Raw genomic sequence first — 24388 nt, 5'->3', positions numbered from 1 at the left:
CGTTTATTAGCCCAATTACAATTTGTTACAAATAGTTGTGAATTGCACAGTAAAAATAGGTAATTTTTACAAAAAAGAATACAAATTACATGCATTAAACATACATTATGTAAATTATAGTAGTAAAAACAAAACAAAACAAAACGTTGGTATTACATAAATTTAGATTACATTGATTATAATTTTGTCGAACTTTAACATAAAAGTTTGGCATATAATCAAAAAATAATTTTACACGAAAAAGTTCCTCAGAATAAACAACTAATGTATGCTTGTAGTTTACTCTTTCTCTTAAGGTGAATAAAATATTTTAAATGCTGTACAATACAGCATAATACTGTGCATCTGGTCACTAAGCATACTACCCTCTTCTGGATAGCATCTAGAATTTTAGGTGGCCATTCCAAATGTAAGAACAGTATTCTAAGGTCGAGGATATTTGGCATTTATATTGTGTTAGGAATCATGCAGGCAAAACGTAGTCTTGAATGAAAGAGGAGATCAACTTCGTCGGAAGCTGAGGAGACTATGGATATGATGTTCCAGAAAAGGATAGGTGTGAAAGTTAACCCAAGAAGAGATATGTGATCTTTGCTGGAGATATAAAGGTTATCAAAAGTAAGGAGAAATGAAGTAAGATCTTTCTTATGGATTTTGATAGTGCTGAAAAGTTTAGAAAACTAGTAATGGAAACAGGAGTGCCAAATAAAGAAAAGGAATAAGGTGTACTGCCATCAGCAGACTATGTATAGGATTTGAGGTTACTAAGAGGAAGTCATTAATATATAGGAGGAAGAATGGGGGGTAAAAGCAAAGAGTTCTATCAATGCAAAATAAAACTACAATAACATTACAATCACAGAACAATTCCAAAGAGAGGAAACTGGTGACCAGGAGATGGTAATCTCGTTAGAAGGTCTCCCTTCCAGATCCAAATGAACGATTTTCTCCAAATCTTGTTATGATTTGTGTCCAAAGGCAGGTAAGGTTGGCTAGTAGATCTGCTGTGGAATGAGTGTGACAAAATCCATACTAATATATGTGGTAATTGCCAATTAACTAGTGGACTTGATGGCAAGCAAAGAACTTGAATGTTGATAACTTTCTTCCATTGTCTTCAAGAGGGCTGCATTGAAGACAATGGGATTGATAGTTTACCTGTATCTCAAAATAGGATGGGTGTTAATTCCAGAACACAGATTTTAAATGCAATTTGTATACCACAGGAGTGGAAACACACACACACAGGTATGTATATGTATATATATATATATATATATATATATATATGTTAAACAGGCAGTAAATACCATGAATTACTACTAGAACACACATCTTGAAACACCAGTTAAATATAAATAATAATTATTGCAGTAAGAATATATATATATATATATATATATATACACACACACACACACACACTCTCTATGTGTGTGTGTGTGTGTCTCAGGGTAATTGCTGAACTCTGGAAATACTTGTGATGAATCCATGAACCCAAGAAGGCCTAATGACAATAAGAATTTAGAAGTTGAGATTGGGAGGACAAACACAGCAACAGCTGCAACTAGACTTATTGGTTATATACAAAAAGCAAGTTTTGCATTTTATGTGCACATGGTCAGTCCGAATGGAATTATAGTTTGGTCTAGCGTATAGAATTATTGCAAGTCAGCTGAAGCACTAAGACATTAGTCTAATATATGTGTCAAATAAATATATGCTCAGCTAACTCTACATGTCCATGCATTTGGAGGGATCCCTCCACCCCTTAATGAATGTTGCAAGCTGATTGCAAAAAGGTGGAGGTTTTTTGACTCGAGTCATATGGGATATGCTGAATTTTTATCTTGGACTATTTTGGTATACTTGGAGAACCAAACCTGGATAGTGATCAGGAGTTTTGGATGGAATGTTGATCAAGTTCCATATTCTAGCAAGGATTATTTTAGTTATTTTGTCAGAGCAAATTTGAATTAGGAAAGAACAAACAGTAATTACCAGAGAAAGCCACTGTAGAAATCATGGAAGTCATCCTATTTTGTATCATTGTGGTGCCAAATGACATGAGAATGGCTGAACTTTTAAAGGCCATTCCATAGAAAAGGAAACATGAACAATGTTAGGATCTGAGTTTCTGAGAGGAGGGATGATATCTGTATTTGTAGTATATTTGGAAGGAAAGAAAGCTGGTTAAGGATAATGGAAGTAGTTTAGGTAAATTCCACAAAGTTAGATTTGTAAATTCTGCTTTACAGACCAAACATGAAACTTTTTTTTCAAGCCATTTCAGGCTTCTCAGGAAGCAAGGTGGTGGTCCTATACCAGGCAACCAAAATTATCCATCACCTGATGACTTAAAACCATCAATGCTACAGCAGAATTAAACCCCACTGTTTACTGAATGAATAGCATACCTTCTCTCTCTCTACTCTGATGGTGATGAATATTATCTGGTTGTGTTTATTCATTGTGAACAGCAAATAATTTAGCATCTCTTCCAACTTGATCAGTGGAGTTAGAGAAAGGAACCTAGTTTTAGTTACAGACAATGAAGTTAACAAGGAGAATAAGCCTCAATATTTGTGCACTTGATAGCTACAAACAAACTAAAGAGAACAAACTGATTAATGGTTTCTTTCAGTTTTCAAAGAGGTTAAAAGTGATTATCAGAATTTGGAGAGTGATAAAGACAGCAAATGAATGCAACAAATTTACATCTAGAAAATTTTAAGCTAGAGTAGATCATAATGAGGAAATTCTAATTTTCTAGCCTTTTTTTTTTTTAATGGAACTATGTAAAATATAGTTTGGATAGCTGGGTGGATAGTTCTTGAGGCTTCCAGTTGAGGTTCTCTGAAAAATAGTAGGTCAGGAATTCTATAAAGAAGTATTTTCTTTATGGAATTTATGATTTTTTGGTTGTATTTTGGATGTTCTTCTGTATTTTTAACAGTCTCTTTCATAGCTGTTGTCAAAAAGTTAGTTATATACAGCAGGTATGCAGTGCCCCATATTCAGACTTTCTCCAAGCATGATCTAACAAAATAAACAGAAACAGGATTGTTAGATAGTCCTATCCATGCATGTCCTCAACAGTGCCTCCTGCATACTGCTATATTCAGCTTCCTCCAGGCATGATCTAGCAGAATAAACAAAAGCAGGATTGTTAGCTAGCTGACTGCAAACTCTCCAGTTACATTACTATTAGCTTCAGTCCCATGTACACCTGGCCTACAAAACTACTGGACCTCAGATGGAGGAGTTGCTTACTTCCTCATTAATTATAGTATTGGTCATGCCCATGTGAGATATCACCCACACTATATGTAAAAAAGAAGAGGTATGGAACAGAAACCAGAGACCCTGTTTGAAGAACCAAACGGCATTCACTTCAGGCCTCCAGTAAGCAAGGCAGTAGTATTGCAACAGACAATTAAATTATCTACCACTTATGTATGGCTGATAACTGATAGATTCACTCCAACTACTTTCTCACAAACATTCTCTTTTATTCCTTTTCATGGGTACTGTTTTCCTCAACTAACTTCTATTCCTCCCTTTTTCTCTAAGGTTATAAAGATATAAGAAGCTGTTTGTCATCCATTCACAGTCCCATTCACTTTTGTTGCAACTTTCTTCCCCAACTCACTAAGTATGACAACGTTCAGCTTTTCAACAAAAATCAGCAGGTGCCTTCTCTCTTTTAAAGCTCTTGCTCATGTCATTAATGTGCTATAGATTCTGAAATCCCTCAAAGATGTACCACAACAGTCTAATATAATTAACGTTTCATGACTAGTTTCTTAACAACTTTCTTCCAAATTGTTCTATTATTTATCAGGTATCTAGATCAGCTTTATTTACTCAGACTGTCCTAAGTGATCAACTAATCTATATATCTCATCTTCTCTGGGTCATTTTTTCCTGCCACTTTGTTTTTTAGATACTTGTCGTGCTAATCTTTTACCCTCCATGTAATTGATTACACCATATTAGATTAATTCTACTCACATTCTTGAATAATAGTAATAATGTTTTTTTTCCCCCTGACATCCATATAGGTACAGGGGTGTAGTTGGGCCAAGACAACGCCCTGGTACTTTTTTAAAACTATCAAAATTTTTAAATTCATTATAATAAATTATAAGAATTATAATAATAAGACTTATAATGCAGTTCCAGCTTTCAGTCAAAAAATAGCAGCTTACCGCTATTATTATATTATCTAATATATAATGTTAATTGAAATATATAATAATATAATTAAAATTAATATAATAATAATAATAATAAATGCCACACTTTGCTCTGGATTTTTGTTTCCAAGGTAGAGGACTACACCCCTGTATATGTAATACAGTTCTGAAAGTGATATCACTATTTGCATATATGAAAAACTGACTGAACACTAAATACTGCTTGCCTGGTTTTTTTTTTTTTTTTTCTTTTTCTGATTCCTTTCTTGTTCAATGTAAATTTGGTAGCAGGAATAGGGTAATATGGTGGAAGAGGTCAAGGTCATCTCATTACTGGAAACTGTACAAGTCCCATGAATTTTCTTTTTCTTTATAGTGCTTTTATCCTGCTTGGTGCAGGGTCTGCTAAGATTATGTGACTGCAGGAAACCCCAACTGGCTCATTGCAGAGTCTGGCATTGGAAGGGAGGGGGAGGGCACTTTTTTATGTCTGTAGATGCGTGTGTTCACAGGGCCGGTTTGCCTGTTCTGGGGAGATGAACCTTTATCCGGTCAAAACAGACCGGATAAAGGTTCCTCGCATCTTGGATGGGAATTGAACCCAGGTTTTTCCAAATGAGGGGCTATACTAACTGAGCCTGCAGAGGTTTGTACAAGTTCCATCAATAAGAAGTGAAAATGAGACTTTTTTCCATGGCAAATAGTGAAAGAGTGAAATGTGTTAAGAGTAGGTGGTGAATGCTCCAACTCTGAATATTTTCAAGATATTGTGATCTGAGAGCCTAGCCTTCTGCAGTGAGTCTTCTGACTCTGTCAAGGTCTAGAAATAACACTAATGCTAAATTTATTCAATCAACTCTACAAATGCCAGCCTGCCAGCCTTATAATAAAAATCATTTCTAAATAGCTAAAATGAAATCTGTTCTAGGTTCACTATTGAGAATGTAGTTGTTTATTGTGCCTATTTGCATGTTTTAGTATTTTTACTGCTGACACTGATACCAAGTTTGCAACAGCAAATATTTAATTTAGCTAAAAGGCTAAGAATTATAGCAAATTTATGTAAGGGGATGTTATATGCACTAAGTACAGAATATCACTTTTCTTAATAATGTGACTAATAACATAATTATAAATAACAGGAGATATTATAAAATCCTGACTTGCATGTGATTTCACATCAAACCACCTTGTTTTTGCAATTTTCAATTTAAGCTGCCAATTTGCAACTTATAAGCTTTGCACTATTAGGTGTAATGATCCATTTACACCATGTAGATTTATTAGTGCTTTCAGAAGTTCTTTATCATACATTTTTCAAGATCAACAATGCTTAAATAGAGATCTGTATCATATTCTCATGATTTCAACTATGTGTTACAAGATACAAATTAATCCCCTCTTTGGTTGAATTCAACTTGTTCAACAAATTCTTCCTTTGATTTTCTTTAGCATTTTCTGAAGTATGCTTACATAAATCATTTTAATGTACTCAATAAGGATAAGGATATTCTTCTATAATTCTCATATTATTTTATTTCATCATCATCAAATTCCTGCCATGTACCCTCAAGGGGTGTACAGGATATGATAGTACTACATGAAAAAAATTACATCATTATTAATTTCCTATCTACAATTCTCCTCCAAATCAGTCTGTTACTTGTCAAGACTTCAACATTATCAGATCTTATATTTCTATCATCTAAAGCACTTTGTACCGTATCAATCCACTTATATATTGGTCTTCCTCTGGGTCGTTTTGCTGTTAACCTGGCAGAGAACACTTGTTTTGCTAATCTTTCCTCGCCCATTCTGTTTAAGTGACCATACCACCTGAGATTAGCTCTGCTAACACATTCCTGGATGCAGACAATGTCAAGTTCTTTCCTAATATCCTCGTTTTTAATATGATACTGCCATTGATGCCATCTGTTCATGCCTATAATTTTTCTAAGGACTCTCATATCTGTGGTCTCTAGTCTTTGGTCAAGTGTTTTACTTCTGACCCAGCTCTCAGATCCATAAGTTAAAACTGGTTTGAACACTGTCTTGTATACAGATAATTTAGTGTTCCGACTAATTTCTCTCTTATTCCATATGAATTTATTCAATTGACTTCCCACCATACCAGCTTTGCTGATTCTGTTGTCTATTTCTATATTTAATTTACCATCCTCACTAAAAATCGTGCCTATATAGCTGAAATGTTTTACTTGTTCCACAGGTTCTCCATTCACAACACAGTTGACATTTTCAATGATTCTGCCTATTTTCATTGTTTTTGTCTTTTTATTGCTTACCTTCATACCATATCTATTACAACAGCTACTCAATTTAGTCAGAGAATCTTGCAGACTTGTAACGGATTTATTTAGAAGTATAACATCATCCGCATAAAGCAAAGAGCTGACATTAACATCTCCAATTTTGATATCATGTTTAATACCACTTTCCTTCATAATGTGATCCATATAGATAATGAATAACAGAGGGGATAATGTACATCCTTGTCTCACACCAGATTTAACATTAAACCATCTTCCTGTACTTCCTTCAATTCTAACTGCTGACTTACAACTCAAATAAAGACTAAGTATTGCTTGATATAATTTCCCATTGACACCATATAACTGCAGCATATTGAATAGTTTCTCTCTTGGCAACTTGTCATTCCTTTTCCAAATCGACAAAACTTAAATACAAATCTTTGTTATATTCCCATGATTTCTCCACTATTTGTTGTAAAATGAAGATCTGATCCCGATAACCTCTATTTGACCTGAATTCAACTTGTTCTTCACCAAGCTTTTCTTCCACAATTCTTCTCAACCGTTTCTCAAGTATACTACCATATATCTTAGCAGGAACACTCAGTAGGGAAATACCTCTGTAATTCTCACATTCAGTTTTATTTCCCTTTTTATAAATGGGTACTATGAGAGCTCTACTCCAATCATCGGGAATTCGTCCCTCTGTCCAGGCATTCTGAACTATGCAGTGCAGCCACTGTAAGACTTTTATACCACCATACTCCAGCATTTCTGGTCGAATATCATCTACTCCTGCTACCTTTCCACATTTCAAGCCTTTGATGGCTTTTTCTACTTCAAGTATGGATATGTATTCCTGACTGCATGCCTGGTCAGTGTTTTTTACCACTGTGCTGTCATCACTGCTTGTTTCATTTAGCAGTTTTTCAAAGTAATTACTCCATACTTCAAGGATATCTTTTTCTCCCATTTTCATGTCACCTTTATCATCTCTAATTCCTTTTACAGCACTCTTTCCTCCATTCTTAAGCTTCTTCAACAACCTCCAGAATATTTTGCCATCTTCTTGATATTTATTTTCTATATTCTTGCCAAAGTCCTCCCATGACTTTTATTTAGCTAGTTTTACACAGTGTTTAGCATTCTTGCATTTGTTTCTATATTCTCTAAGAGCACAAGCTGACTTATTTGCCAGGAACTTTGATATGCTTTCTTCTTTTCCTTCACTGCCTCTTTAACTTCCTGTGTCCACCAGGGAGTTCTGATTTTTTTATCCTTGCACACAACCTAACCACATGCTTCTATGGCAGAATCAATCAATGTTTTCTTCAGAGTTTGCCACTGAATCTCCAAGGTTTGATTCCTGTTCTCAAACTCTTTCATTTTTTCTTCAATAATCTTTGTGTATTTGTGCCGTGGAATGCATTGCCTGATGGAGTGGTGGGAGCGAGAATGGTCAGTGAGTTTAAAGAGTGGTATGATGGACTTTGTGTTTCTCAGGGGGGGACCTCCCCTCAGTGAGTCTTGACAGACTTTATGTCTTAGGAAGGACCTCCCTCGACGAGTCTTTTGACTCCTTGGAGGCCTGAATAATAATAATAATAATAATAATAATAATAATTTTAGTCTAGATTTCAGATCTGAGAGCTGCTCAACTTTTATTCGCTTTAAAACTTTCTTATATGTTATTCTTTTCAATATGAAATTCAGTTTTATCCTGCTCAAGACTAAATAGTGATCACTTCCAATTTCAAATCCTCTGTACACTCTGGTGTCCTGCACCAGGGAGAAAACATCACTATCAACAATAACATAGTCAATGAGACTTTTCTTATTCCTAGCCTCTTCTCTCCATGTGAATTTGTGCACATTTTTATGTTGGAACATGGTGTTAGTAATAACCAGTCCATGTCCTGAGCAGAAATCCAACAGATATTTGAAATTATTATTAGCTTTGCTCTTTTCTTCAAATTTTCCCAAAATATTTTTGTATGTCTCACAATCATTTCCTACTCTGCTATTTAGATCCCCAACAAGGACCAACTTTTCATTTTTCATTGTGTCAGTTGCTTTTTCTAAAGCCTCAAAAAATTCCTCCACTTCTACCTTAGTAGAACCTTCTGTGGGACCATAGGCACAAATAAGTCTCATTGTCCAGTTCCCCATTCTCATATTTGCCCACATTACTCTACTTGAGACTGACTGCCATTCAAGAAGATTAGCCTCGTATTTTGTGTTGAATATTATGGCTACTCCTTTTCTTGATTGTCATTGCCTGAATATAACATTTTGTATTTATTGCTCAGAAAGATCTCACCAGTTTTGGTCTTTTTTGTTTCAGTGACCTCTATTATGTCGATCTATTACTTATCTAATTCCTCAGCTAGCTCCATTTCTTTGCCATTCAGGCTTCTTACATTGATAGTACCGATCTTTAACTCTGGTGATGTTGAGTCGGGGTTTGTTTTCAGATTTGTTCCAGTAGCTGACTTTTCGCTGTTCGTCCTGGTTCTCTGGCGAAAACAACGGGGGGGCCTTGTTTAACCGGGCGACGCCCCAGCCGGCATGAAATTTTGTCATGTTGTACCATCATTTTTTATTTTGGTTTAACCAATAAGAATACAATTTGGCCGGCTAAATCCCAAATTGCCAGCCCATCCTCATTCGTTCACTATCAAAGTAGATACCCAACAGGGTGCACCACGAGAAGGTGAGGATTGGACATTAGGTCAGAAGCCCTGGTCGGTTCTCCACATTCCTTTAAAGGCTATGTGGAGGTCTCCTCTCAGTTATACAGCTTTGACCCTTAAGCACCCCCATTTTATTTCCCTTATTATAAATGGGTATATGATAGCTCAACTCCAGTCATCAGGGATTCAACCTTGTTACTGTCTTTAGATGTAGCTTCTGTCAAATTTTATACCACTGTATTTCAGGTTGAATATTATTATTATTATTATTATTATTATTATTATTCAAGCCTTCATGGAGTCAAGAGACTCATCATAGGAGGTCCTTCCTAGGAAACACAAAGTCTATCATATCACTCCTTGAACTCATTGACCATTCTTGCTCTCATCACTATCAGGCATTTTGAAGTTGAAAGTTTATTTTTCACTTGGTCAGACTATAATAAATTTAGTTTAATCCTTTATCCAAGTGTGTGCAAACAAAGTTTGCGCCTGAAAGTATCTTCAAGACTGGGGTAAAGTGGTACAACACCGGGCAATCCTTGCAAAGGTGGAGCAAGCTACCAACACTTCTATCTCAGTATCTCCCATAATGCAAAACACATCTTCTTGCAGATATGTATAATGTTATGCATTAAGGGAAGGGCCACTACCCAGACTAGTTTCAACCTTTATTGCGGTCTCTTTGGTGGGAGCCAGGCCCAAGTGGAGATACCAAGGGAGAAGCATTAGCAAGGTCATCTCCTCCTATAGGAGTTGCCAAATAGTGTGCCACCTTTTTACCTCAATAAAGGTCGAAACTAGTCTGGGTAATGGCCCTTCCCTTAATGCATAACATTATACATATCCGCAAGGAGATGTGTTTTGCATTATTTGAGATACTGAAATAGAAGTGTTAGTAGCTTGCTCCACCTTTGTAAGGAGTCGCCCGGTGTTGTACCACTTTACCCCAGTCCTGAAGATACTTTTAGGGGCAAACTTTGTTTGCACACGCTTGGAAAAAGGATTAAACTAAATTTATTATACACTATCAGGCAATGCATTCCATGGTTCCACCACCCTCCACACAAAGAAACCACTCCTCAACCTCTTGCTCACAGCTTCCTTTCATACTTTCCAGGGATGGCCCCTTGTCATTGCTACTTCCCACTGCTCCACCAAATGAAAGAACTCCACAGTGTTCATATTACCTCTCCTTCTATCCACCAAACTCTGCAATCCACATTCCCTCAGCCGATCCTCATAATTAACATTGTACAGCTGAAACCATCTTTGTTATCTGCCTCTGCACCCTCTCCACAGAGGGTGCGGAGGGACCAAATTTGAGAACAATAGTCTAAGTGTGATCTGATCATGGTCTTATACAACAGAATGATAATTCTTCTATCTCTGCAGGTCAGCATCCTTCTCAGTATTGCAGCAAGCAATCATCTGGGTTACCTTCACCACCTTTGCAATATGCCCCCTGAATATCAATTTTCTATCGATCATCACGCCCCAGATCTCGTCTCCCCCCTACTTCCTCCAGTACAGCTCCTGTAATCGAGTATGCAGCCTTCCATCGATGTATCCCAAACTTCGAGATTTTACATTTTGCTGCATTAAACTGACACTCCATTCATTTGTCCATCTGTCTAGTTTATTCAGATCCTCTTGCAGGCACTGCCACATCTGTACTATTACTAATAAAAGGTTGATATTGCCCCACCATACACAACTCTCTGATACCTATCAGACAGCCAATCTTGAATCCAGTTGACTAACTCAACATCTAAACCCATGTGCTGCAACTTAAATATCAGCTTATCATGTGGCACCCATCAAATGCCTTTGCAAAATCCAAAAAAATGGCAGTCTATGCCTTTCCCTCATCGACTTCTCTTGTCACTTTATTATAAAAGGCAATCGTATTACATAAGAGCGCCCCTTAACAAATCTATGTTGATTCTCACAGATAACATTACCCTCATCTGCCCAATGCTGTATATAGTCCCTCACTAATTTCTCCAAAACCTTAACTACTGATGACACATAAACTGGCCTATAATTAGACACTTCCAGCTGCTACCACCCTTATGCAATGGCACTATCTTACCTTCCTTCCATTCCTTGGGTACCTTTCCCATAGCTAGACTTTCATTGAAAAACCCAAATCAAAGGAGCTGTCAGTTCTTTAGCACATTCTCTCAAAACCTGTGGTAAAATACCATCCAGTTCCACTGCTTTACTGACATCCAGAGTACTCAGTATTTGGAAAACAATCTCCTCTTGCACCTCTAAACCTCAAACCTGCCCTACCCCTCTAGTATTAAAACTTCTTCTCCAGGATGAAATACTCCAATAAAGTGCTCATTGAACAACTCCACAATGTCATTCTTCCACAATCATTTCTCTTCCTACTGGCCACATAGCTAGTATTATGTACTTCAGGTTTCTCATAGCATTTTTACCTAAAGAAGGCAGGCAGGTGAATAGTATGCCACAGGTTGTATACTTGCTATTTAGTTTACACTTAAAGATACAGGAAATGATTTGAAGGGAAATATTCAGTTTTTGCTGATGAAAAATTGGATAGAGTAAAAATTAATCAAGGTCATGTATGATATCCTACAAAATGGTAGTATGCTAGGGCAGTATTTAAGTAGCTGAAGAAATAACATTTAGGTTGCTCATATAGAAATATTTAACATGCAACTTACAAGATCTTTTAACAGAGATATCACCAATTTTAAGAATATCAAATTAAGAGTTTGTGACCTACTGTAAGCACAAGCCATTGTACATTGAGTGTGAGACTGGAAAGTTGCACACGAAACGTTTTCCATGTGCACATGGCTAGCAAAAATTAGAGGTAATGTTTATTCATTGGCAAGTGACCAAAATGATGGTCTGTGGAATACTGCATATGAGGAGGCTGAGGGGTTTATGGGTTACATAAGTTGACTGATAGGCAGAAAAGAGGATATATGATAGAAATGTGTATGTTACTAAAGGAGTGTTTTATAAGACTGACATAGAGCAATTTTTTATTATATGACTGGAGGGGGGGGGGGAATTCATGGAAAAATGAGTAAGACCGTGCTTAATAAAGGTGTCAGGGACACTTTTAACTTTGAAAGTGGTAAATGAGTGGAATGAATTTACCAGACTGTTGTGAGTGCTTTATTGGTGAGCAAGTTCATGATGAGGCATGATAAGTATCGTGTGAATGTGAATAGTTGGTGTGGGCCTCACACGATGAGTCTTCAGACTCCATGTTAATGCCCACACAACACTAATAATTGATATGTACTCTTGACTAGATATTATCATCCTGGATATTTTCTGTGATTGTTCTTATTGTATTTAAATAATATTATCTTATTTAAAAAAGTTTTTGAAAATAGTTATTCCAGACATCCAGAATAACCTTATCTTCTTATTTTGTGGTATTCTTTTCTCCATTTCTAAGCTTTACTAGTAGTCTCCAAAACATTTTGCTGCCTTAATGATATATATATATATATATATATATATATCTTCTATTGCTTTACCAAATCTTCACGACTTTTGTTAACTATTTTTATGGACAATTTTCTAGCCTTTTTCTCTATATTTTATATAAGCATATTCTAACTGAATAGATAGAATTTTAAATATAATTTATTCTTTCATGGATTGCTTCTTAAACTTGTGTCTTTCATGGAGTTCATATTTTTCTATGTGGATAACATCACCATGTGCCCCTGGCTCTAATAATTAATATTTTCTTCATAAGATGGTAATTTTCAAATTTATTTCTCTCCACCAACATTTGTGTAGTTAATTCTATAGTCCAAACATGAGTTATTCAAGTTGTTTTCAAAACTTTAGTACACATTTTCATCCCACTACAGTAGGTGGACATTATTTATCACTACAAATACCTATACATTTCTACACATTATTAATATTATTCTGGAACTTCCATGCAGTCGTACAGCTCATCACAAAAGGTTCATACTAAATATTATTCACATGATATTATCATATCACTTCTTAAATTCATTTATAGAATTCATTCTATTTGTTCATAACTCTCCAAGCAAAAAGATGCAGTCCTCAGTCCTTACTCACCACACTAATTGAATTTCATTGATGAACCACTGTTTTCTCTTTCCTGCCTTTTATTGAAAAATTTCATATACATCTATCGTATAAAATTTCTTTGATAACTTGTTTCTATTATACTCCCTCTTTATTGCTAGCAACCCAATTTTACAGTTCACCATGTATCCTCACAGTGAGGATACATAGTGAACTCTGTATCGTCACAGTGAACATTCCACAGGCATCCCATTATATCTGAATCTTATTACTACTTCTTCATTTCTATAAAACTTAGATGACCAAATGTAAGCACAGGTGTCCATATAATGTCATATAGAGGCTTATAAAAAAATTAGAAAATAACATTCTTATCCATGTTTGATTTTAGCAATCAAGTGATTATTTGTACTATTTTGTCCATTTCTGCATTGTATTTGCTCTCCCAGAACTCACCCATCTCTTGATGTGCAATCAATCAATGTAAACAGTCAGCTTTTTTCAAGCCTATTCACATCCTCTTAAAGAATCTCTTATTTACCATTTCCTTCCAGTGCAGCAGAAAAACAGATACTCTACTCTAAATATTTAATGTATGAGTACAATTAAACAGCAGTCCCAGCACATCCCAAGCTGTTCATACTGACCTAGATTCTGCTTCACCATATACACTCTGATACTCATTCATTAGCCACCCTCTTATCCTTCATTATTTGTTTTATGTAATAGATTTCCATGCAGTATCCTATTCAAATACCTTCGTATCTTTGGACTAATACAAAAGATATCACACTATCAACAATTATTAATCAATAAGAATTTTCTTGTATCATGTTCATTCCCTGCATGTGAATTTATGCATATTTTTATGCAATTTTTTAAATTGTGTTGGTAATGACTAGTTTTAATATACAGTGTATATGTATATATATATATAATTAGTATCCACCTAAAATTTATATATGACTAACTAATATCAACAGTCACTGAATATTACTTGTCCAAATATAAAAGTTTATATGCATATACACAGAGATATAGACAAATGAAGTGTCTTACTGCAGGTGAACTGGCTAAAAATCAGTAAGTTACACTGCCTTCTGAAATTTCAAGACACAAGATTTCTAATTTTGAATTGTGCTTATTTAATATCAGTTATCATTTGTGTCTTGTTTAGTCACAGGTGATAATTACTTATAAAAGAAGTCAAGCAAATTTTTATAAGACCTTTCCACTGTGGGATTCATAAACTTAATTTTAAGGAAGGAGAGAGAGAGATTTATAACATTATTCTTTTATGTAATGATAACATTAAATTCTATTCAATACATTAGTGATTTCAACGTTATTAGTTACTAGTGGTTTTAGATGCATATTATTACTATTATTTTCCTGACCTTCATTGAGTCACAAGACTCATCATGGGAAGTCAACACAAAGTATATCAAACCACTCCTTAAAATCATACACAGTCTGCACATTCACCACCCTCTCAGGCAATGCATTCCATTCTCCTACCACTCTCCATACAAAAAACTTACTTTTTACCCTTTTTACTCACCACCTCCCTTTTGCAACTTCCTGCATTCTACCATATGAAAAATCTCCTCAGTGTTAGTACGATAATAACCTTTCAACAGTTTAAATGTCTCTATCATATCACCCCCCCCCCCCATTACCTTTCTATTCACCAAACTCTGCAGTCCACATGCCATAAGTCTATCCTCATAATACTGTACAGTCCTGATATAATTTTTGTTATCCCTCTCCAAGGTTACTTCATCCCTTTCAAATCCCAGTGACCTGATCTGAGCACAGAGATCCAGATGTGGGCTGATCAAAGCTTTATAGAATGGGACTTTTATCTCTCATGGTCAATGTTCTACTCAACATTGCTGCAGTTCTCTGAGATGTCTTCACAAACTTTGCAATATATCCTTGGAACTTTGAATCTCTATATAGAATCACTTCAAGATCCATTGTTTCCTCTACTACTACTACTACTTCTTCCACTATAACTATCAAGTGAGTATGAAGCATTCCATCTGTGGATCCCAAACTTTAAAATCTTATATTTAGATGCTTTAAATTGACTTCCCCATTCATTTGCCCATCTTTCCAGCTTATTCAAATCCTCTTGATGAGCCAAAATTAGCACTATTACTAATAACTCTCCCAAACTTCACATCACTGCAAATAACTGAACATCTCCCCATATTCCTGTGACAATATCATTGACATAAATATTAAACAGCACTGGTCCCAGGACTGAACCCTGTAGAACTCCACATGTAACATTCCTACTTCCTGATACTGCTGCCCATATACAACTCTGATATCTATCAAAGAGCTAATCACCAATTCACTAACCTGATATCTAAACTAATATGATTCAACTTAAAAATCAATTTGTCATGTGGCACCCTGTCAATGCCTTGGAAAAATCTGGAAAAAAAAAATTACTGTTATGCCTTACCCTCATCCACTGCTGTTGTTACTCTACTGTAAAAGGTAACCAGATTACTAAAAATATCCTTAAATAAATTCATGCTGGCCTGCATAAATAATATTACCCTTCTGCCCAATTCTGCATATGAGGTCTTACCAATTTCTCCAAAATCTTAACAACTACAGAAGAAATACAAACAGGCCTATAATTTGATACCTCTATTCTACCACCACCACCACCACCACTCCTTATGCAATGGTACTATTTTACCCTTTCTTCCACTCTCCAGAAATCTGCCCCATTGCAAGACTTTCATTAAATAGGCAATGTTCTATGTTAATGGCACAGTCAGTTCCATAGCACATTCCCTTTAATCTTGGGAAATTTCATCTAGTCCCCCCCCACTGCCTTATCGACATTCAGCATACTCAGTATTTGGAATACATCCTCTTCATTCACTTCTAACACTTCACCATTCATTATTCTTATAGGAATAAAGCCTGTACTACCAGGATGGAACATTCTAATAAAATGATTAATAAACAGCTAAATTTTGTCATCTGCTTTGATCATCTGATTCCCCATTTCCACCCAACAAGATAATCTGTCCACTATCATTTTCCTTCCTACTTGACACATAGTGAAAAAAAACTCATTTGGATTATCCTTGAATTGCAGTGCCAGTCTCCTCTCATATTCTATTTTTTCTCTCCTTACAATACTAGTGACTTTCCTAGCCTGAGCCTTATATTCCTCATGCAACTACTCTCCACCCCTCTCTCTTTATGTGCCTTCCATAATATTTTTTTCTTCTGCAGTTCCCCTTTTATTCCTTTTGTCATCTATTTGAATTCAAATTACTTTATCTTCTTCTTCACTCGAGGTATACAATCTGTCAGTGCAGTCAACAATTTTTTCTTAGTATCTCCCATACAATAATGACTCCTTTTCCTTCAAATTCTTTCATCCATTGTACTGTTGCTAGCTGGTTTCTCCACCACATGCTGCTTAAGGCAGTTGTCCCTCAAGAAATCTAAAAATTCAATTCCATGCTTGTTTTGTGCTTGCCAAACTAATTTGCCTAAACATTTCCTGCTAATCACCATCTATATTCCCTGGTCTGTAGCAACATCTCACTAAATATCTTGTTTTATAAGCATCTTATTATTTGTAATAAATAATAATTGTCCATAGTGAAAGTAATCTCTAGTTGGTGGATTAAATGGTGGAGACAGAGAGTTGTACAGTAGGTGCCTTCCCTCGATGGGTCTTTGGACTCCCTGGAGGTGTCACGTAATAATAATAATATTTATTCTAAATATATCTAGTAATAGCATTATTATTATCTAGGCATATGCACAGAGCTGCAGTACTAATCACAGAAAGTTTATGTTAACCATTATTCAGAGTGTGATTATACCTCTCCATAAGCTCATTCATCCTATTCCATTTTTTTAAGCAAAAAAAAGTGGTCCTCGCATCCTTGCTAACCACACTTATACTCAAGGCAAACTCTAGTCTCTTTGCTCCTTCCATATGAAAACTTCCTTCTGTATCTATCCACTAAACCTGCATTTGTATATCATATTCTCTTTTACAGTGTATTTCTACCTATCAACCAAATTTTACAACCCACACTTTTCATTTATCTAACCTAGCAAGCATAACAGTAAATTCCCATGAATATGCCGGCCTGGTTGGCTGAGTGGTTAGCGTATCCATTCTCCAGCCAAAAGGCTGCGGGTTTGAATCCCGCCATGGACATGGATGTTTGTGATTGTCTGTGAAAGCACTAGTGGTGGTAGATGGCATTGGTGTTAGATGATGAAGGTTGGTGGAGTAGTGATATGAAGAGTTGTAGAGTTGATGCCCTCCCTCTATGAGTCTTTGGACTCCCTGGAGGTGTGATATAATAATAATATACTATTCCAGATGTGGTTATATTAAAGTCTTATAAAGAGAGAATAACTTTCTTATCCTACTCATCAGTATGTTTTTTTCTTCATTATGACTACCCAATTTTGCAACATGTCCACCAATTCAACTCTCAGACCCCCCCCCCTTCCACAAAAAAAATCCCTAGCCTCCTCAATCATTGCAGCCCCATCAGTATAAATACACAGCTTATAACCTTTTCAGCCCAAAGTGCAAATATAAACTTACACTTTTTTATTTCACTGAACTGTCAACCATTGCATTTTGTCCATACCAGTTAGTCTATTGAGTCCTCTAAGAGCACTAATCTATGATACTAATCTAGGAACATAGTAAACAAATGAATATTCTCCCTGAAATCATCCCTAATACTATTAACATAAAAATAAACAGCAGTAGTTTAAACACAGAGCCTGATAGCATACTGAATCATCTGCCTTCCATTCTTTCATCCATCCACATTTGTTCCATGTGATATCCTTGTCACATGCCTTCATAAAGTCCAGAAGCACCAAGTTATAGTCATTTCCCTTATCCAGCTGAATTGTGAATTGTTATTATTGAAAGTGAGTAAAGTAGTACCTAAAACCAAGACTTCCCCTTCACAAAGTATGCTGCCCTCGATATATATTCCTGTCTTTGGCATTAACCACCACTTTGAGATAGTGACCAGTGTAATTTGATGACTATTTTGAAGTCTCCTTTATATAACAAAACCATCTTACCTTCTTTCCACTATCACTGGAACTCTGACAATGCTATAGCTTAAACGATATAAGCTATAGCATTGTCATAATATAATACACATGCCTTGGTTTTTTTAAAATATGCAATATATACAGAAATCACCAAGCAGGTATCTTCACAGAATGCAGATATTTCAGATTAATTTACAATTAAATTTTAATTTCATGATAATAATTTTTATTACATGGAGCGTTCAGACTGTGGAGATGCCATTACTAACCACAATGCTTATCATACCTCTCTTAAATTTGTTTACTGGCAGAGCACTCATGACTACCTTCAACAACCCATTTAACTCATTTACTTTTTTTTTTTTTAGCATTTGGCTAAGAAGAATACACAAAAAAAAACCACATACAAGACAACAAAATGCATAAAAGAATACAATAGTGTGAAGTGACACTGTAGTCATATATACATATAAAAATATACAAAGCATAAAATTAAAATTGAATGTCTAAGTTCGACAACCAGTCAACAGCATCAGTGGAAACTGTTATAAAGTTTATCAGATACTGATCCCATGAAGGCTCTGTGAGGACGGTCAAATGTGATATGTTGTATAGTTTGGTTATCCTCACCACAGTCACAAGATGAGTTTGGTCTTATTCCCCAAGTAAATATCTTTTTCATTCCTACATGTAATTGTGCTATTTTTTTTAATGATAATCCTGTCCACCTTCTAATCCAGTGTTTTTCGATTACTCATTTACTATTCTGCAAGCAAAAATTCTAACCTCCCATGCCCTTACTAAGTAGGTCTTTATACAACCTCTCGGTGAAAATATTTTCTCCCATCCAGTTGTATATTGACTTCTTTAAACATTTTTTAGCATCTACTCCATAAAACCTTTTTAGTAACATGTTTCTATCACATCTATTTTCCATCTAAACTTTTAGTCTGTCTTCATAGGAACATTCCACAGACCTCACCATTTGGTCACTCACCTCTAAAGCATTTTTACCACTTCCACATCATCTGCCACCACCATTCCCTAAATCCCTAGTCTCGGTTTCTTAAAGTGCAGTCTCATCAGCATAATATGATGGGTCTGCTGACTTCATGGAGGATGGTGTAATAATAACATATAGCTTGCAATATTTTCATCCCAAGGTGCATAACCTTAAGCTTTGCTACTTTATCAGTATCTTTGTTCACAGTGTATGTCTATTCAAATCATCCCGTAGGACTTCTGTACTTATTAGATATTGCCTTCTCCAGTTTAGCATTATCAGTAAACAACTGAATATTCTCCTTTCTCCAGATAATTCCCAATATCATTAATGTACAAACTGAACAGCAGCAGCAGCCCAAGTATAGGGCCTACTGACATATCAATGGTCACTCACTTGCTTTCTCTTTGATTCATCTCCACCATATGCTTACTACTATCTAATCAAAGTTTTTTTTCAAACTTTTGACTGCAACTCACAATAAGAAATACATTTTACATCACGATCTAGCACACACACAATTAAAACAAAGTTTCATGAAACAACATGTACCCTTGCTACATATAATAAAATAATAATAAAAAAAATTAATATCAAATACAATTTGATTAACATTTAAATACACGTTTTGTTTACATCTATATTAGCAAGTATAAAAATTTTCATAAGTATAGTATCCATTTGTGTTTTATAGTTAGATTTTTGGATACTTGTAAAAAAATTAAATCAGTGTTTTAAAAGCTATGAAATCTAAAATCCACTCTGATAATTTCAATTCTGTGTCATTAAAAAATGTGGGTCAGAACCCACTAAAGTGTTTTAACTACCTGCAGTTTGAAAAACAGTGCTCTCATCCATTTCCATCAACTTACATAAGAGTATTCAAACCAGTATCCTGCCAAATGTTGTTGATAAGTCTAGCAATATATGGTGTAGCCATTTCCCTTATCCAAATGCAACTATTCTTTTAACATAGAAAGTGAGTAAATTACTGAGACAAGACTTCACCATATTCCTATCTATTCATTCCTGGATTTTGCCCTTAGCTAGCTTTTTTCCAGTACCTTAACTACCACTTGAGATACTAAGCAGTCTATAATTTGTTGAAAAGCCAAAAGGCTTTTAAACAAATTTTAACTTCTTACTTTGATTTGTTTGATCCTGTGCGAAATTTTAACTTCAACAACTTTAACAGTCTATAATTTGCTACATTTAGCTCCAAGAATGTAGCAAAGATTCGTTTATGCAACAGGAATATCTTGCCCTCTCTCTCTCTCTCTCTACTCCCTTGGATCTTTGCTAGTGCTGAGACTAGAATTAAACAGCTTAGTTTGGGTGCTGCCTTTTTTCTTGCACTTTCGTGTAACACATAAGCTAATATCTTGTCCGATTCTGTGAATGTATTCACACTGAGATTTCTTAACATTCTAAACACCTCTAGTTCAGCTCCTCTATTCTTACATCAATTCTCTGTAACATCAGCTGCTCCATTTGGATGCTGCACACTCATGAATTGATAAACTTAGTAATTCAATTGTTTCCTGTACTTCTGCCACTACTCTACCACATCAGCATTCATTAAAGTTCTCAACCGTGTGGAAAGGCTTATGTGTTCGTTGCACATGTTGGTTGGATTTTAACTGTATAGATCGAACACAGATTGATATGAAAATAACTATTTATTGACTTAATTGCTAATATTTTGCTGGTATTCTGTCCAGCATCTTCAGTAGCACACAAAAAAAGTTTTTTACAGTAGCGAGATAACCGTAATCTCCAGTGTAACAGTGGAACTAGTATGAGTAATTGTAGCCTGCAACACAAAGACTAAAGTCCTAATTAGGCGCCATCTAAGTTGGGAAAAAAAAAAAAACACGAGAGAGAAAGCAGGTATTAATTTGGCCTTAGGATTACTTCTCCCAAATCTCTGATAAATTTATACAGCCATACTTGTTGAGGTTTAGATTATGTTTCAAGGCTTCTTCTGTGCAGCTTTTGTTTTTTTTTCCAATTGATCCTGTGTGCAGAGGTATCCAAAGCATGGTCTGCTAGACCCAACTTGCCATAACAAAAGTGCCGGATATATTTTTTGTGTTCACTGAGGCAGACGTCCACAGTTTTTCCTGTCTGTCCATAGTAGGCTCGATGACATGAACAGGTCACTTCATAGACTCGTGGATGTGATAACAGACAGAATCTGTCCTTAGGTGAATGGATAAGAGTTGCCAATTTCACATAAGGTTTAACCTTATGTGAAATTGGCAACTTCACAATTTCACCTTAAGTGAAATTGGCAACTCTCATCCATTCACCTAAGGACAGATTCTCTCCATTATCACATTCAGGAGTCTATGAAGTGCCCTATTCATGTCATCGAGCCTACTATGGACAGATAGGAAGAACTGTGGACACTTGCCTCAGTCAACACAAAAAATATATCTGGCACTTTCACTATGGCAAGGCGGATCTAGCAGACCATGCTTTGGATACCTCCCCCTGCACACAGGATCAATTAGAAAAAAACAAAAGTGCTGCACAGAAGCTTTTACAAGTCAGAGAGGTTGTTCCTGGAATCCACAGAAGCCTTGAAACATACTCCAAACCTCAACAAGTATGGCTGTATAAATCTACCAAAGATTTGGGAGACAGTCATCCTAAGGCCAAATTAATAACTGCTTTCTCTCTCGTGTTTTTTTTTTTTTTTTCCAACTTAGATTGTGCCTAATTAGGACTTTAGTCTGTGTTGCATGTTACAATTACTCATACTAGTCCCACTGTTATACCAGAGACTGCGGTTGTCTCGTTACTGTAACAAACTTTGTGTGCTCTGAAGATGCTGGATAGAATACTAGCAAAATATTAGCAATTAAGTCAATAAATAGTTATTTTCTTATCAATCTGTGTTCGCATCTATATTATAAAAATCTAATCAACATTCATTCAAGTTATTTTTCATAATCATTGCTCCTTTTACTTTCAGTATAGTAAAAAAAATACTTTGGTCCCTGTTGACTAATTTTTTCTCATAATCTGATATTGCCTTTCTTACTATGCCAGTCACTCTTCTTGCTTGCACTTTCTGCTCACAAGCCTACTGATCACTTTCTTCCATATATATCCTCCACAACTTTTTTTTTTTTTTTTTGCAGTTCCTGCTTAATGATTCTATTCACTAAGCATCATTTAACAGTCACTAAATTTATTCTTATGACTGTGGGGTATGCAGTCTGATAAAACTCTCAAATTCCTCTCAACCATTTCCCATATAGTTTCTTATGCCACAGCACTGCTCATGAAGATCTCTGACTGTAAGTGAAAGTTCAGGGAAAAGAAAAAGTTTTTGCCAATTAACAGTAGATGTTGGGTGGAAAAAATTAAAATAGTTTGATTAAAAAAATACAATTGAAAATATAAATTTAACTATTGTAATATTTATTACAATAGTTAAGAGACAACTCACCAGCCATGCAAGAAACCGAGACTCCTGGAGGTTAACCTCCCTGCCAGCCATGATGCGTGTATCTGATGACCAAGCATAGATGCAAACTACATCATGGACGTAACATGGATATAAAGTAAGATGGTTGATATATTTTATCCACTATGGTCAGGAGGGTAGTTAATGAGACTCCTGGAGGTTGCTGTGGAAACATAGGACTCAACCTATTCCTGATGGAAGAGGACAGTAAGTAAGTAATATTTATTAGTGTAGGTTGAGAAGAAATGTTCAAACTCAGAATTACAAAAGCAGATTATAAAATATATTAACAAGTTTTAGTAAGATTAAGAAAGAGAGAGACTTGATTTTATTAAAATTTCTCTACATAGTAATATCATAGTATTCAGGTATATGCTCTTAAAGGTACATATGGGTGTCGGGGGGGGTGTCGGTTTAATGCAGCAAAATGTAAGGTCTTGAGATTTGGGAAACATCGATGGGACACTGCATACTCTATGGGAGGAGTTATACTGGAGGAAGTAGGAGAGACAAGAGATCTGGGGTTGATGATTGATAGAAACCTGAAATTTAGGGGACATATTGCAAAGGTGGTGAAGGTAACACAGAGGATTGCTGCAATAATGAGAACAATGACCTGCAGAGATAAAACAGTTATCATTCCATTGTATACACCCCTGATCAGACCACACTTTGGCTATTGTTCTCAGATTTGGTCCCCAGGATTTGAAGGGGATAAATTAACTGTGGAAAGGGTACAAAGACAGATAACAAAGATGGTTTCAGGACTGTACAATGATATTGAAAGTTTATTTTTCACTTGGTTAGAGTATAATAAAATTAATTTAATCCTTTATCCAAGTGTGAGCAAACAAAGTTTGCGCCTGAAAGTATCTTCAGGACTGGGGTAAGGTGGTACAACACCAGGGCAACTCGTTGCAAAGTTGGAGCAAGCTACCAACACTCCTATCTCAGTATCTCTTATAATGCACAACACATCTCCTTGCGGATATGTCTAATGTTATGCATTAAGGGAAGGGCCACTACCCAGACTAGTTTCGACCTTTATTGATTTCTCTTCAGTGGGAGCCAGGCCCAAGTGGAGATACAAGGCAGAAGCATTAGCAGGTCATCTCTACCTATAGGAGTTGCCAAATGGTGTGCCACCCTTTTTTAATAAATTACTCTGGATTTAGAGAAAGATGTTGAAAGTTTATTTTTCACTTGGTTAGAGTATAATAAAATTAATTTAATCCTTTATCCAAGTGTGAGCAAACAAAGTTTGCACCTGAAAGTATCTTCAGGACTGGGGTAAGGTGGTACAACACCAGGGAAACTCCACCTTACCCCAGTCCTGAAGATACTTTCAGGCGCAAACTTTGTTTGCTCACACTTGGATAAAGGATTAAATTAATTTTATTGTACAATGATAGTTATGAGGATCGGCTGAGGGAATGTGGACTGCAGAGTTTGGTGGATAGAAGAAGGAGAGGTGATATGATTGAGACTTTTAAACTGTTGAAAGGTGGTTACAGGGTTGACACTGAGGAGTTCTTTTGCTTGGTTGAACAGCGGGAAGGAGTGATGACAAGAGGCCATCTCTGGAAGTTACGAAAGGA

The 24388-nt window shown here is 35.8% G+C and overlaps 1 long non-coding RNA gene across 1 annotated transcript in view; it reads right to left on the bottom strand.

Moving 5' to 3' along the window:
* LOC150101670 (uncharacterized) overlaps positions 1-24388 on the bottom strand; it is a 126491-nt gene that overhangs the window by 43852 nt on the left and 58251 nt on the right. The window contains exon 2 of the long non-coding RNA XR_016549033.1: positions 22773-22981. This is a non-coding gene — a long non-coding RNA (uncharacterized LOC150101670). The remainder of the gene's footprint in view (positions 1-22772; positions 22982-24388) is intronic.

This window comes from Typopeltis vanoorti, chromosome 11, assembly GCF_054136105.1.
Source record: "Typopeltis vanoorti isolate ZY-2024b chromosome 11, IOZ_Tvanoo_1.0, whole genome shotgun sequence".
NCBI classification, from domain to species: domain Eukaryota; kingdom Metazoa; phylum Arthropoda; class Arachnida; order Uropygi; family Thelyphonidae; genus Typopeltis; species Typopeltis vanoorti.
The sequence above is the reverse complement of the archived record's forward strand: the minus strand, read 5'-3'. Positions and strand labels throughout refer to the sequence as shown.